At 42.4% G+C, this 8878-nt stretch overlaps 1 pseudogene; it reads left to right on the top strand.

Moving 5' to 3' along the window:
• The first annotated feature begins 2908 nt into the window (after window positions 1-2908).
• Window positions 2909-5008, top strand: LOC138968024 (uncharacterized; annotated as a pseudogene).
• The last annotated feature ends 3870 nt before the right edge of the window (window positions 5009-8878 follow it).

The raw sequence follows: 8878 nt of genomic DNA, 5'->3' as shown, positions 1-8878 counted from the left end.
GTTTCCTTTCTGAAGCTCGAAACAGTGTCGATAAACTACCGTTTTATTTTTAAATTGGTCCTCAAATTAGTCATGTTCCAGTATGTCTTAGTCCCACCAAAATAGCTATAAAAGGAACATTTCCGGATAAGATGGCAAAACTTTGAAATGTATGCACTCTTCAGGGCGACTAGTTCTTTAAGCTGATATACATATAATTAGCCAAAACTCTAAATTACGACTTTTTGGTATACCACTCTCATGCTTGATTGACACTACCTTGTAAATATACTCTAATCGCAGAGTCCCTTCCTAATTTGCACTAGAAAGGCATTCTTCTTCTTCTTCGTCGTCGTTCGCTCAGACAGCAACTCCGGAGGCCCTGATGAAGGCTGCTGTACGCCGGAGGCTATTAGAAAGGCATTAATTCAAACACGCAAAAAAACTGTTAGTTTTTTTTTTAACAAACGACATCATAATTGTTAAGCCTACTCAGAAAAGAGGTCGAGAGGTGGGTTTTTTTCCGTTTGAAAATCGTCTATTTGCTGACAGTGTAACTTTAAAAGAGCAACAATTGTAAACAATCTCCGGGAAGCGAAGAAAAAATGTATCCTGAGTCAGTGTTGAAACATGTGCAGCTGACGCAGTCAGAGCGTTCCGTTTGAAACAAAACACACACACATACATCATTCGATCAGCCGTAATTATATACTATAGCCTGTGACGCGAGAAGACAAATGCCAAACCACCTGAGATGACATTACAAACCGCTATCCTTCACTGAGCGGGGAATATCAGGTTAAAGATACCGTTTTAGATAAAGCTTTGTCTTTCCTCCGATGACTGGCAACTGAAAGCTGGCTTAGGACCGTTTGCTGAGGAACGGTATGGTGAGTCGAGTGTAGTATGACTCAATTAGTAGAAACTGAAGACACCAGGTGCGTCACAGTATAGAGTTTAGCTCTTCAACGGTAAGTGGGCAACAGAAACGACGCTCGGGGAATGTTTCACATTTTTGGGGTACAATTTTGTTGAGCGCAGACATCTATATTCTGAAGGTAACTAACCCCCTACCCCCACCCCCCTCCCCCCAAAAAAAAAAAAAACATCCGCCAAAAAACATAACAAACAGTTATGGTAAGTTTATACAACTTTCAGTTGACTATATAAACACACACATCGCCAACTCTCCCCTAAACCCACTCCCCAAAAACCCACTCACCCCCACCCCCACCCCACCCCACACACGTAGAAATTTAAATTTAGTTCTCACAAATTAAACACGAATTAAAGGACTGGAAGGAAAGGCAGGAGGTTTGACGATGAGGAGTAGGGGAGAGAGAGAGAGAGAGAGAGAGAGAGAGAGAGAGAGAGAGAGAGAGAGAGAGAGAGAGAGAGAGAGAGAGAGAGAGAGAGAGGTGGAAGGGGTGGAACGCATGAGAAAGTTAAACCCACAAAAACCTGCCCCCTCTAATAAGACAGGTGCCACGGACCACACATCGACACCTGTGGGGATTTAAAACACATCTGCTGGCCATTAAAAATGACGGTAAATGATACCGATATGTTGCAATGTCATGTTGGATTTCTAGCAGTGGGCAAATGCGTGACAACTGACACCTAGAGTGTATGGACATAATCCTGAAAGAAAGATATCGTTCTGTCCGTAGCTTACACGCAAACCGTGTCAAGGTCAGAAAGAATGTTTACGGAAAGTTTCAAGAAGATCGGCCTAGTAGTTTCCTTGGAATCGATCTGCACACACACACACACACACACACACACACACACACACACACACACACACACACACACACACACACACACACACACACATACGCACATACATACACCACGACCCTCGTCTCGATTCCCCGTCTATGTCAAAACATTTAGTCAAAACTTGACTAAATGTAAAAAAAAAAGCACGTACAAATTGAACAAAATTAACTAACAGCAATGCATGTTACTGCGAAAAGCAGTCCGCAGCTGATTGTGGACTGACGTCCTTCAGCCAGCTAATACTAAAGGTCTTACAGACAAACAGTCTTTTTAAATGCTGTCAGTGTTCAATCAATCAATCAATCAATGAGGCTTATATCGCGCATATTCCGTGGGTACAGTTCTAGGCGCTCTGCATTGATGCTGTGTGAGATGAAATTTTATACGGCCAGTAGATTGCAGCCATGTCGGCGCATATTTACCTTTCACGGCCTTATTCCAAGTCACACGGGTATGGTAGACAATTATTAACTGTGCCTAAGCAATTTTGCCAGGAAAGACCCTTTTGTCAATCGTGGGATCTTTAACGTGCACACCCAATGTAGTATACACGGGGGGTGGTTCGGACACCGAAGAGAGTCTGCACACAAAGTTGACTGTGAAATAAATTTCCGCCGAACCTGGGATCGAACTCGCGCTGACAGCGGCCAACTGAATACAAATCCAGCGCGCTACCAACTGAGCTATATCCCCGCCCATCTAACACTGTAAGAGAAGAGTAAAGCCTCATATTAATGGGAAGAAGTTTACTTCGCGAAGCTGGCTTCATGAAGATTTGACACTGAATTTTCTATAACAAGACTTTGCAAAGTCGACTTCGGACTCTATTAAGGACAACCTTGAAAGAGCAAGAGAAGACCGGGTGTTTTCTAAAAAAGTACTTATACTCGTATTACACACTTTATCACATTACACCCGCTAGCGTTAATCCGAGGATTAATGTATCCTTGACATTCAGCGTACCTTGCAGATATCAACACAACTTGTGAACAGTGCAATTTGGATTTTTATTTCTAAAATGTTTGCGCTGAATTTGTCAAATACTTTGAACAAATTAGAATCACAAATTTGACACTGTTTTTCCAGCTGTGAATCCCCCCACGAATCCATGTATTTTCAGTTTTTGGCACTAGTAAAATCTTCCGTAATGGCCCTGTCACACCTTGACGTATGAGCCAGCGTATGCCGACGTATGAAAAATCTGGCGAATACGTCGAATAAGTTATGGGTAAGTTTTGTATAAGTTAAGAACACGCTGAAGCACGCTGGTATACGTCGTCGTACGGCGAGGTCGTGGACAAATTTTGAACATGCACAACATTTTCGGACGTATGCCAGCGTATAGCTCATACGTCCCGCATACGCGGGCCATACGTTGTAGGTAAGTTATGCGATCGTTGACACACGTTCACACACGTTACTAATATGGCCCTGTCACACGACCGTTTTAAAGCCTGCGTATGCCGACGTATGGGACATTTGAATAAGTACGCTGGCGTACGTCGAATACGTTATGGGTACGTTTTGTATACGTTACGAGGACGCTGAAGCACGCTGGCATACGTCGTAGTACGCTGAACACGCAGCAAAGTTTTGTCCATGCACAAAAATTCTCGACGTATGGTCAGCGTACTACGACGTATGCCAGCGTGCTTCAGCGTCCTCGTAACGTATACAAAACGTACCCATAACGTATTCGACGTACGCCAGCGTACTTATTCAAATGTCCCATACGTCGGCATACGCAGGCTTTAAAACGGTCGTGTGACAGGGCCAGAATAAGTCGACATACGTCGAGATAATTTCAAGCGTACCCAAAACTTATTTCTAACCTATGTTTAGCGTGCTTTGAACCTATGTCGAACGTATCTTCAACGCATATTGACGTATGTAGACGTTTTGGACGTGTTCCGGACGACCACAGAACTTACTGAACGTGTTTCTAACTTACAGCTACCGTACAATAGCGTATTGGCAGCGTTTATGGGGCATTGGTATATAAAGATGGGGTTCGCAGGAGGAAACCGCCAGTACTCCTCAAGACTCCATGGTGAGCAGATGTCCATGTAATCCGAGAGATGAAAGATCCGGCAAGGCTGAGACGAGAATACCAACTAGCTGTCCTCCAACATTAGCATGACCTCATCGATTTGACACTGTACCAGGTGCGTGCCAATAGACCAAGGAGAAGAAGAGGTGAAGGGAGGAGAAGGAACTGGGTGAGACCATGGATCGGGAGGCGACGGCAGTTTGGCATGTATGACCAGCTAATGGTGGAACTCCGTAACGAGGACCATGCATCCTTCACCAACTTTCTGCGTATGTCCCCAGCGATGTTCGACGAGCTGCTGGCCAGAGTGGGTCCAAGGATAACCAAGCAGTACACCTTCTACAGGGATCCGCTTGAGCCTGGCATGAAGTTGGCCTTGACTTTACGCCACCTTGCCTCTGGGAACAAGTATGCCTCGATGAAGTTCGGATGGAGGGTCCCTCACTACAACCAGTCGCTTGTGGTCAGAGAAGTCTGGTAAAGCCATTATTGACGAATACGTGGATGAGATGCTGGTCTGCCCAAATACTCTGGAGGGTTGGCGCGCCGTAGCTGACAAGTTCTTCCAAAGATGGAACTTTCCCAATACATGTGGGGCACTTGATGGGAAGCACGTGGCCAGCCGCTGTCCTCCAAAGAGTGGGAGTCTATACTTCAACTACAAAGGATTCTACTCTATTGTTCTGATGGCGCTTGTAGATGCCGACTACAAATTCATTTGGGCAGATATCGGTGGTACTGGATCATCATCAGATGCGCAGATATATATACAATTCCTGTGAGCTGAAGGAATGCGTTGAAGACGGTACCCTAGGTTTTCCTGACCCTGAGCCTCTTCCCAACGACAACTAGGATGTGCCCTACTTCTTCATCGGTGACGATGCCTTCGCCCTACGACCAACCATGATGAAGCCATACAGCCATCGGGGTCTGACGAATGAACAACGCATCTTCAACTACTGGCTTTCCCGAGCAAGGAGGGTAGTAACAAATGCTTTCCAGCCTCCGGTAGTCGGTCTTCTTGATGTCCCAAATGATGGCGTTCTCGCGAAGGAAATCGCACATGACCTGCTCTTCTTCAACATCAAGACAAAACGGTGTCTTCTTGGCCCTCTTTCTCTTGGCAAGGGTTGGCTGAGACGATGCCCAAGATGCACAAGAGGCGTTGGAACCGGCATCATCTCCATTAGAGGGTGAGCGTGAGGGTGTGGGTGATGATGGATCCTCCTTGCGTTTACGTTCACGCCCACGGCCAGGAGACTTCTTGGCAGCTTTCTCCGATGTTTTCTTCGGCATGTCTAGTACAGTTATGATTTGAATCGCCGAGCGGCACCCTTTTTATAGGCTACGACACGTGATCGTCGGCGATACGCTGCATACGATATGCATACGTGATGCATACGTTAGACTATCGCTGGACATAAGTTGTGAACGCCAGCAACACGTTAAGCATTCGTTGGTATAAGTTATCTATAAGTTATCGAACTCTTCTATATACGTTACTATCACGATATGTGTACGTCAAACTCGTTATGAATACGCTATGTATACACCCAACTCGTTATGAATACGCTATGTATACGAACCACAATTGAAAAAAAACCATCGATAGTTCAGCGTATGCCAGCGTTTCAGGGAAATTTTGATACGTCGGCATACGCTGGCTTATACGTCAAGGTGTGACAGGGCCATTACATTCTATTCTTGGTTAAAAAAAAAAGTAAACGTGTTTTGCTCCCGTAACCACCACCATTGCCATTAAAACCACCATTAAAACTGCCTATACCATCAGCACCGGCTATGCTTGGTTTTTAAACTTGACCCTGAATTTCATCCGCAATGTAGCACACCTCAAAGAGCATTATGATAGCAGAAGGTGTGCCTGTGCGATTCTTAGTTTTGGACAGCCTCTGACAAGTCAATCGTAAAATAAAATTGCCACACCGAGCAGTCAAATAAAGTATACGAGCAAACAACTAAGGCCAAAAAAAAATAGGTCTGTTTACGGTAACATAGGCCAAAAAAATAGGGTCGGTAGGTCGGGATTTTTTTTTTTTTTTTTTTCCCCCCAAAAAAACCCATATTTTTACGTTATTTTGCCAAAAAACCAAGATTTTTTTAAATTTTTGTCCCAAATGCCCAAAAAAAGTCTAGGGTCGCGCGAAAAAACTAGGGTCGGTCGGGTTACCGTAAACAGACCTTTTTTTTTTGGGGCCTAACTTACAACTGGTGAGGTGGAGTGTTCTTTATGTCCTTTACTATCTATAAAGTAGATACATTTATTTTTGTGATTAAAAAAAGAAGATAGAAGACTCCATTCTGGTCCACTAAAAATATAATTAAAAAAAAAAAATGATTGGAATCCTGAAACGGCCCGGTCAGATATGCGTTAACCAGCAGAAAAGACAGCAGCAAACATCATCAGTATTAAAATCCACATGTAGATTGTGTAACAGCAGAGTTCTGTAACCTGCGACATCGCTGTCTGCGACATGTATACGTTCAAGTTGCCATAGTGCGTTTGTAAAGCAGTGGACATAGAAACTTTGGACTTGTGTAAAAACTCTTGACTTTGTTGATCAAATAACCAAAGGGAAGTAAGCGCTCTAAATGCATACGACATGTGTAATGGATTGCATTTAGAGCGCTTACTTCCCTTTGGCTATTTGATCTCTAAATAGCGCTCTGCCTCATTTGTTTAAGCTTTTCTTCATTTTGTTGTTGTTGCTGCTGTTGTTGTTGTTACAGCGAGAGCAAGAGTGATTTGAGAGAGAGCGAAAGAGAAAGAGAGAGAGAGAGAGAGAGAGAGAGAGAGAGAGAGAGAGAGAGAGAGAGAGAGAGCATGTGCATTTGAATGTGTGTGTGTGTGTGTGTGTGTGTGTGTGTGTGTGTGTGTGTGTGTGTGACAGACAGACAGGCAGACAGACCAATTTCAATCAAAATGTGCAAGACATAATTTGCCATCATTCTGCTATTGTTTGGTGAAGACGTTTTCTAAATCTCTCTTTGCAGTCAAAAATGAGATCAAAAAGAAAATAGGGCGCTTTTTTTTGGACTACCCTGTACATTAAGATTGGCCTTATTTGATGTTTTTGCCGAGGTAATAATATTAAATTAAAAATGTACCACTCTTCAGTCCTTTTATCAACATTTCCTGTCTGTGGCGCCTTCTTGTCTTGCGTCCCCGTATCTCTTGGCACGTGACACTTGACTTGTTTCCCTTCCTTGTCACAGTAAAGAGATCATCTTTTCAGCCAGCGTAGATAGCAAACAGGTACTGCATCTCTTTTTGTTACGAGTCAGGTGCTCAGGTAAACGACCATTCATGGTATGAAGAAATACACACACACACGTACACACACACACACACACACACACACACACACACACACACACACACACACACACACACACACACACACACACACACACACACGTACACACACAAACATATGGAGCTGAGGTTTGGTTTCCATATAATTTTACTAACAAGAAAGATATCTCAAATCTTCATTCAGTTTTTGAGAATTGCTTATCAAATAAATGTCCAAGTGAATCTACACATATAAAATTTTGTAGATTTATTTTAGGAGTACACAAGAAAGCAATGTGGCTTCCAGTTTTAGGAGAGTTGGGAAGATTTCCACTAAGTATAAAGATGATATCACAAGTCATAGGATTTTGGGGACATATCTTAGATTCAAATCAACAGTCTTTATTACATCATTTATACAGTTTGATGATATCTAGCTCTAAAACAAGTCCATGGTTGCAATTTATTAAACAATTATTATCACTTGTAGGATTTGAGCATGTTTGGAAAAACCAATTTACATTTAATGCTAATAAATTACAATTTGCTATACAACAAAAAATTATGAATGAATACGTTTTATTTTGGAAAAACAAAAAATCTGAAAAATGTTCAAGACTTGAGTTTTATTCACTAATTACAGAACGATACACAATACAAGCCTATTTAATTTATATTTTAAATATAAATCATAGAAAAGCTCTAGCAAAATTAAGAACAAGCACACATTCTTTAAAAATTGAGACTGGGCGTCATAGAGGAATATTGCGAGAGAATCGCCTCTGTAATACATGTAAAGTAATTGAAGATGAGCTACATTTTCTAGACAATTGCAAGAAATTTAACAATATTAGAAAAAAGTTAGTAGAAGAAGAAGTATCAAACTGTGACTCAAGGAAACCAAGCGATCTGTTATTTAAAAAAGACGAAAAAATTCAAAAATTGCTTGGAGCCTTTGTTTTTAATTGTTTCAATATTGAATGAAATAATTTGTACATTATTTATCCATTCATTTATTGTACAACTTGTGTCAATATCCTTAAGGGTTGATGACAATAAATTCTATTCTATTCTATTCTATTCTATTCTATTCACACACACACATGCACACACACACTGACACGCACACACACACACACACACACACACACACCCACACACACACACACACACACACACACACACACACACACACACACACTCTCTCTCACACACACACACACACAAACACACACACACACGCACGCACACACACACACACACACACACACACACACACACACACACACACACACACACACGCGCAGCCCCCAACCTCACGCGTTTGCTAAGCCACAAACCATTTCAGGTCAAAATCAGGTTTAAAACACAATAGCCTTATGCAAAGTACCTACTAGACCCAATTCGCCGAAGAGATAAGATAATGTGCATCCTTGTTGGTGAGTTGAGATAAACGTGCACGTGCTCACGGGCCTTCGCATTGCACCAGCATACTTGATTCTACACAGACTGATAGCTCTTAAGACATGAACATTTTTACACTGTAAACAAATCGAATGAAATTGCTGAAAGGTAAACGACGACGACGATGACAACAACAACAAATCACCCTCCAAGCACTCGTACTGTGCGCAGAGAGCGCCGACTCTGCTTATTTTTGGAATTTGACCAATTGAAGTGATGGTCCTAACTGGAAGAAGTCTGCTGTTAACTGACAGCAGTGTACAACAAACAAAAACATGAACAAACACGCA

This window comes from Littorina saxatilis, linkage group LG6, assembly GCF_037325665.1.
Source record: "Littorina saxatilis isolate snail1 linkage group LG6, US_GU_Lsax_2.0, whole genome shotgun sequence".
Lineage (NCBI taxonomy): Eukaryota > Metazoa > Mollusca > Gastropoda > Littorinimorpha > Littorinidae > Littorina > Littorina saxatilis.
Note: the sequence above shows the minus strand (reverse complement) of the source record. Positions and strands in the feature narration are given on the sequence as shown.